The sequence below is a fragment of the Canis lupus genome, chromosome 8 (genome assembly GCF_011100685.1).
Source record: "Canis lupus familiaris isolate Mischka breed German Shepherd chromosome 8, alternate assembly UU_Cfam_GSD_1.0, whole genome shotgun sequence".
NCBI lineage: Eukaryota > Metazoa > Chordata > Mammalia > Carnivora > Canidae > Canis > Canis lupus.
This window is the reverse complement of record NC_049229.1, coordinates 25,866,890-25,875,507: the sequence shown is the minus strand read 5'-3', so window position 1 is coordinate 25,875,507 and position 8,618 is coordinate 25,866,890. Positions and strand designations below refer to the sequence as shown.

At 34.8% G+C, this 8,618-nt stretch overlaps 1 pseudogene; it reads right to left on the bottom strand.

Moving 5' to 3' along the window:
* Positions 1–6,552: 6,552 nt before the first annotated feature.
* On the bottom strand, positions 6,553–7,862 carry LOC119872855 (annotated as a pseudogene).
* Between the last annotated feature and the right edge of the window lie 756 nt (positions 7,863–8,618).

Below are 8,618 nucleotides of genomic sequence, written 5' to 3'. Positions count from 1 at the left end.
TTTACTAGATGTGAGAATCTTGCAACTTGCTTGGTTTGATGGTTAGAAGAGAATTGTAGATGTATCATTACGAGCTTCACCAGGCAATTTATTCATAGGTAGAATTTATAATTTTGTAAGTAAAGTGATTTAATTTTTAAATAAAAGTTTATCTATAACCTAATACAATACTGACTCATCCTGAAGAAACAGGTTTACTTTTTAAAAAAAAATTTTTTTAAATTTATTTATGATAGTCACACACAGAGAGAGAGAGAGAGAGAGAGGCAGAGACACAGGCAGAGGGAGAAGCAGGCTCCATGCACCGGGAGCCCGACGTGGGATTCGATCCCGGGTCTCCAGGATCACGCCCTGGGCCAAAGGCAGGCGCTAAGCCGCTGTGCCACCCAGGGATCCCCGAAACAGGTTTACTAAATCAAACTTTCCAGCCTAGAAAGATCTACTCATAAGATATTTTTCTTTTTCTCCCAGGACATTTTACTTCATATATGTAAACTAATGCAGTAGGACAGCAGTCAAATTAAGAATGTTGTTTTTTAATAATAAAGATAATGCTTTCTTATGTTAGGAATATAGAAAATATAAAGAAGAAAATAAAAATTGTTCTTCAGGACAGTAGCTTAAGATAAAAATACCACTAATTCCTGATATATATCCGTATATACGTATGTGTTATATATGTGTATATAATGTATATACATGTATATGTGTGTATAAAAATGAATACATATGAATCAGTCTGTCCAAATTGCTTTATAATTATCCTTTTTTAAAAAAAAGTATCTCCTACACTTTTATTGATGTTTATCCCACATTAAATTGTTTCTACTTTTAGGATAGTGCTAGATTTTGTTAAATAGCTGAGCTCTGGTAGTATGTTTCAGAGCATTTGAAAGTCTATGCATTTGAGAAGGGTAGACCTTGGCAAACCTTGCCTATGCCCCATGCTCTGGATGCTTCCTGGCAAAGACGGTGTGTTCTACACCCTTTCAATCTATATATATTAGGATAAATCCAAAAATTATGTAAGTAAAATGTATTTTAAAACATTATTGATGGTGCCTGGGATGGAGAATACAGGTTTTAATTTATCCCTTAGTATGAGGAGCATATGTGACTATTAAAATCTTGTAAACTTACATTGACATCACATTTTGTTAAAATTCTCAGAGAGCAATGTCAAAGGGAAATATTTAAATATCAGATATATTGTACAGAAATAATCTCTGTACATTGAATAACAGCAAAATAGAAATACATTTAAAGAATTTACAAAATATTTTGAATGTTTAAGAAATTTTATGAGAGATATGGATAAGTCTAAGCAATGCTAAAACCACAAATGAGGTTGTTCAATTTGATTAAAAAATTAAGTGGAGAATTTGCATAATTAGTCTTCTTTTCAGGCAATTATTTTTATATTATTATATTTATCTAAATTCAATTATTGAAAAATATATTTTATCCTGGACTTGGAAAATAGACTAAAAGGAATAAAGTGCTAACATTTGTAGTAGTCTTTTTTTTTTAATTTATTTTTTATTGGTGTTCAATTTACTAACATACAGAATAACCCCCAGTGCCCGTCACCCATTCACTCCCACCCCCCGCCCTCCTCCCCTTCCACCACCCCTAGTTCATTTCCCAGAGTTAGCAGTCTTTACGTTCTGTCTCCCTTTCTGATATTTCTCACACATTTCTTCCCCCTTCCCTTATATTCCCTTTCACTATTATTTATATTCCCCAAATGAATGAGAACAGTCTTTTTTTTTTTTAAGAGAGAAAGAGAGACCAAGCTAGCATGAGTAGGGTCAGGGGTGGGGAAGAGTAGAGGGAAAGGGAGAGAGAGAATCTTAAGCAGGCTCTACACTCAGTGCAGAGCTCAATCTCATGACGCTATGATTATGACCTGGGCTGAAATCAAGAGTCGGATGCTTAACTGCCTGAGCTATCCAGGCACCTCTAGTAGTCTTTAACCTATTAGATCCTTCCCCTATCTGTAAAGCTTATGTTCTCTAAATTTATTCATATTTAAAATGTAAAATTTAAGCTTTAAAGGAGTAGTTTGTATCTCAAGAAAATGAAAACAGGGGTACCTGGGTCACTCAATCTGCTAAGCATTAAGCTCAGGTCATGATCTCAGGGTCCTGGGATCAAGCCCTGCATCAGACTCAGTGGGGAATCTGCTTCTCCCTCTACCTCTCTCCCTGCTCATGTGCTCTCTCTCTCTCTCTCTCTCTCAAATAAATAAATGAAATCATAAAAAAATAAAATGAAAACTGATAATTTTTTAGAGTTCCTATTTATGTATTTATCAAAATAAAAGATGAGAGAAAGAGAATGAATAAATGAATCCTTCCATCTTTTCATTTTGGCTCTCCTTTGTGAGAATGTTTGCAACCAAAAAGATGATACATGACTAGCCTTTGGCTGTTCTCTAATGCCTAATCAATAAAATTCAAATCTGCTTGAGTCAGAAGCTGTGTGTTGTGAGATGGAAGAGTGATATTTTACTTTTTCCAAAACTAAGTTTCTGCATTATATGTAGGTTTATATGTTGAATATGAGATTTGGAGATAGAATGGTTAAACTATTAAGAGCTGAAAGAGCACTCATTACAACACCTGGCACAGAAATTGGCACCCAGTAAGTTCTTTCTTTTACCCTTTCAGATAAGAGTAGAAAGAAAAGTTCTGGAGAAGTATTTTAGAATGAAGCAGAAATGAAGCTGATGAAAGAAATTAAATATGCTTTCTCTTGTCTTTTTCCATCTTATAAACCAATTCTTCTGATAGCAAGAATTTACAACAAAAAGGGATTGATATATGATATTCTTTGGTTAACAAAATTAGTGTTTTGTATAAGTGTATCTCGGACTTTGGAAAAATCATATATGAAAATGAATATTTTGATAAATTACCTTTGTCTTACATGTTTAACAGGATTCCTATCATGATAGGCTCAGGATGGTACTGGGAGAGAGTTCTCCAAGGTCTGTCACATTCCTATATGTTTTGTGAGTGAGGCAGTAATGAGTCTTTTTTCTAGACTGTCCTTTTAAAAGGATGTCTAAATGGTGAACAGCCTTGAAGAAGAGATAGTCTCCCTCCAGAGGAAAGGACTGCTGTGGTCACTGCATACAATAAAAGATTTAGGTTTTCTAAGCTCAGAGTTTCTCTCTTCTAGGACAGCTTACTGTGAATGTAGGCATTTGAATCCATCCCTATCACCTCCATAGGACTTGGGGGAGAGGGGAACTGCTACAAATATGATGATGTTCCTGTTTGCTGTGCCATAAATAATGAAAGTCCTCTGTTTCTGCCCTGGGAATCTCATGTCTTCTACTAGCATCAATAAAACTGGAAAGTGAACTTGTTAGTTTAGAAATGTGGTGATCTCAGACCCTTCAGTTATTACAGATAGGTTTTCAACAAACACTGGTTGGGTAACTAAATAGTTTTTCCCATAAAATAAAAATAGAACTTGATTTGCAAAGTGGAATTAAAAATTTTAAAAATTTATATTCTGGGTAAAGCAAGATATATCTTTATTGACTGGATTTAGTATTGTCCCTCAGAACTGGAAAGAAAAAAAAAAGAAAACATTCTGATATTGGTTAAAATGGTAAGAAAAACTTTATTCAAGACTCTTGCAATGGGGATATTGCAAAGGGCAAAGAGATTGGGCTTAACTCCAAACACAGTAAAGACAAACTGAGGATTTATAGCCAATGAGCAAAGTGGAGGAGGTCAGTGGATGAAAATGACCAAATTGAAAGGACAAAGATGGGAGAATTCTTGCTAAACTAATTTGATAGGATTCTTGGTGAAGGCAGGTCAAGAGCTTAGACATCAAGGGTAATGGTTAAGAATGGGGTTTCTGCTGACTTTGTAGAGAATAAATGGTCATCACAATTGCAGCTCAGATGATACTTCAACCAGAAACCTTTCCAGATCAACCAAATCAGAAATATTTATCACTTCCAGGAATATTCTGTTTCTGAATCTAAAGTTTGAGAACTCACAACTTAGTGCTGTATACTATTTGTAGTATGTGGCTTCTAATTTGTATTATGTAAAATTTTATCTTCCCAAGATTCAAAATTCACTGGTGTTTTAGTCATTGTCTGACTCATACTTGTACTCCCAACAACAGCCAGCAACCATCCACACAGTTCTTCAGCCCAAACAAGTATTAAAATTATCATTCTGTTCCTCTTCCTTGTTCCTTCCTTCACTCCCTCCTTCTCTTTCTCCTCTTCCTCCTCTCCTTCTTTTTCTTCTCTCTCTCTCTGTATACATATATAATGTTCATATAAATATGCACATTTTACATGTTTAAATGTGTGTTTTTGTGTTTTTCAGACTCTAAGACCATATAGTCTGTAACATTTCAATGTACTGCATATGGGAAAACCAGGGTGGGTGAGGTTATTGCAATAATCATGTTTAATGTATCACTTGGCAAAAACTAGCAGAGATTACAAATTTCTAAAAGGCATAATTTGAGGAAAACTACACATTTTGCTGTTTGAATTAGCAACTGATGTTTGAACTACCTTTGATATCTCCAAAGCAGCTGAGTGCAGTCTAATGTGGATTAACCACAAGGGAATTTGAATTCAGTTTTTAGTGTTTTAGGTTTGTTTAAAATGTTTGTTTTTTCCTGAGCCATAGTCTGTCAGGACTGATTCTAAGAAGTATCTTTAAGGTAGGGTTGTGTTTTTTTGTTTTGTTTTGTTTTGTTTTTGTTTTTAACACCAGCATAAGTCATGAGGCTCATCAAGTCATTTCCCAATAAATGTTTGGTCAGTAAAAAATGAAACTTCTGGATTTCTTTTATAAATAGTGATAATAATTTTTATTGGGTTATAAAAACACAAATTCATTGTATAGAACTTTGAGAATAAGTATATATATACACACAATGAAATAAAAGCATCCGCAAATCCAAAATCAGGATAATTACTTTTAACCATAAAATTCTACTTTATGGATGTAGTACATTTTTTAAAACCAATTATTAATATAGTTTAAAATTTCATGCATTTATAATTTATTAGCTGTTGAAAATACTATTTTATTTGATTTTATTTTTAAATATTTTATTTATTCATTCATGAGAGACACAGAGAGAGAGAGAGGCAGAGACATAGCAGAGGGAGAAGCAGGCTCCCTGTGGAGAGCCCAATGTGGGACTCGATCCCAGGACCTGGGATCAGGCCCTGAGTCAGAGGCAGACACTCAACTGCTGAGCTACCCAGGCATCCCAGAAAATACTATTTTAATTAATTAATTAATTAATTAATTAATTTAGAATATACTATTTTAAAGAACATCATTGCTGAGAAAATTTGTGTACATCCATTGTTATCAACTTAAATATAACCCTAGAAATGAAATTTCTGTGTCAAATATATGCATATATTAGGTTCTAGGCAAAAAAGATGCTGATTTAAATTTTTAGCAGTGATAGACTTTAAAATTTTAAATGATCTTTTACATTTATGTAATATAATGAAAAACAACATGCTATCAAATTATGATATTATTATGATATGGTATTATACAGTTATGCCTGGAATATAATTGATGATTGTATACCATGTGGGAGGGGGCAAATATCTCAAGGCAACTGCTTGGCAAATATGAAAAATATTTGTTGCCTGTTCATGATGTCCAGAAAGGAATAGAGTATTTCTCATGAGGGGTGATTTACAAACTGACAAATCTAGGACAATGTCTTAAGTTCTGCACATAACCAGGATGGGGCATTGACTGGCCTACTACTGTCCCTCATTTCTGACATAAAGAAGAAAAGGATCAAAAGTCTAAATCCTTTGTGCCAGGTCAGGCAGCTAGGTTATTAGGATGGGCATCTCTTGACTATTGTTAAGATACTGGCTTAGGTTCTTTTATGGCATTCTACCCTGACAGTTGAGTACAATGTCATTTTTTTCTGCCATAGTAATTTTATTTGGATAAAATGCTGACATAAAACGTACAGAGCATGTGGATCTTATTTTGAGATACTGAGCTATCAGCTTCTGTTAGATTGAATGAATGCCCACAATTTGTTAGGCATATGTGGAAATAAAAACCTCTAAGGTTTGTACATTGTAGAAATATCTGAGAAATACTTTTCTGAGTGTGTTATTATTCTTTTCCCAACAGCCTACTAATGGTGACAATAGTATTTCTGTGTGTGGATGAGACTGAAAAGACAGTACAGAACCACCTGTCACCCCTACACTGTATATACCTGACATTTATCATTTGTTTTGTTCTGCTGGCTGGAATTTGAGTATGTTGTTACAGTTTATTCTGAGCCATGGCTAAAGAATTTTCTTTATAGCTGGATGTCATCTTGATTGGTCTATTATCATTTTCTACAATTGTGCCAAGTTGCTTGAAAATGTTAATCAGTGGCTCATAGAAAGCCTTTCTTCAACCTCTTATTTGTGATGACCTCACTTTGGTTCACTTACACCATCGCTAATGGGCTGCTCTGTCATTTTTCTTTGTAATTTTCTATCATATCTTTTTTTTATGGTGAAAAAAATTATATTTAGATTTATAGCCGGCTGGACTGTTTAGATGATCCCAATTTTGTTGGCAACATCCAAAGCATCATAGTCAGAAGCCAGTTGAACATATGCTTTTTTCTCTCCATCAGGCCTGCTCAAGGTGTTGACCTTGGCCACATCAATGTCATAGAGCTTCTTCACAGCCTGTTTGATCTGGTGCTTATTGGCCTTGACATCCACATGAACACAAGTGTGCTGTTGTCTTCTATTTTCTTCATGGCTGACTCAGTAGTTAAGGGGAACTTGATGATGGCATAGTGATCAAGCTTGTTTCCTGGGGGCGCTCTTTCGAGGATATTTGGGCTGCCTTCGGAGATGCAGGATCTTGGGTCATTGGAATGTAGGTGACGTCAGAATCTTCTTTTTTTTTTTTTTTTTGTGACTGTGCACGCCTTTCAGCACCGCTTTCTTAGCTTTCAAAGCCTTTGCTTTGGCTTCGGCTTTGCGAGGGGCAGGGGCTTCCTTCTTCGCCTTCGGTGCCATCTTCGTGAAAGGGCTCTATCATATCTTGAGGTAGCTATATGGTATGATCTGAACTCTCCACTACTGAAATGGGCTATTTTCCAGAAACTCATTAGAGCTTGTCTTTTTATAGAAAGTGGTATCAAGAGAGTGCTCAGGATTCTGCAAATGTTTTCCGTGATAGGTCCAGGTATCAGCTAGATAAAAAGATGAGAAATGCTGGTGATTCACATACTAAATTAGTTAATTCTAAAGCTTGTTGTCCATGGCATCAGACCTCTAAGGTACCTACCAGCTTTATGATTTCAATATGTGTTCATATGCCACATTGAATTATTCATTTATTTAGCAAATATTTCTTAATTACTTTCTTGGGTCAGGTGCAAGAGCTTCAGTAGAGAATAAGGCAGAAATATCATTTATCACAGGGTCATCATCTAGTAATAATTGTACTCTGGATAGTATATTATACATATGAGTTTAATTATATCCTCCACAAAATATATGTTGCAGTTTTATCCCTCAGCACCTCAGAATGTGACTTTATTTGGAAATACTTTCATGTAAATGTAATTAATTAAGATGAGGTCATAATGGATTGTGGTGGATCCCTAATCCAATATTACTGTTGTCCTTATAAAAAGAACCATGTGAAGTACAGAGACATAGGGAGAATGCCACATGATGACAGTGGCAGAGGATGAAGCTGTGTAGCTCCAAGCCAGGGAATCCAAACCTACCAGAAGCTTGAAGGACTCTCTGTAAGTTTCAAAGGGACCATGGCTTCACCAACAACTTAATTTCAGGCCTGTAGCTCTTCATCTGTAAAGTGAAGATAGTAATAATAGAATCAACCTCACTATATTTTTTTGTAAATGAAATGAGAAAGGGCAAGAAAAATTCTTGGTAAAGTGAGTGTTTCATAGTAAAGAATCAGTCTACTGTTGTATTTTTATTTGTTATTTCTGACAGGATGACCATTTTATGTATGTAAATCTTATTTCTCTGGTTAGAATTTAAGATTTTTAGAAGCAAGAACCAATTCTTAAATTCATTCTGAACTCTTTATAGTCACTGGTACAATGCTGGCCATATAGCATTAGATTAAATCCTATATTTAATGAATATATAAAGATACTTCTTCTTCACATAAGGAGAATTAGACCAAGAGATTTAGTGGAAGCCTGGCAGATGCCATGTTTCACATATCATTCTCTTATATTCTTAATAAGATGTGTACAGAGCTGAAAAAAAGATGTGTATAGATCTGTATTATAAAGAGAAATATCTGATATCTCATTAGGACACTATACAACATTGAAACTGTTTAGATAACAATATGGTCAGGGCATCTATGCAGCATCTACAGGGTTGCTAGTGAGAATATGTGTATTTGTCCACATGTCTTTGGTCAGATATGTAAATGATGGAATGGAAAACTCTATGAAGATGTGGTTTTGAAAAAGTTTACTTTCTAGAATCACTGTGAAGAAGTGATGAAGAAAAAGATATTGAACTCTTTCTTTCAAGCAAGAGACTGTGAAATGTTCACCAAAATATGTGTTCTGCA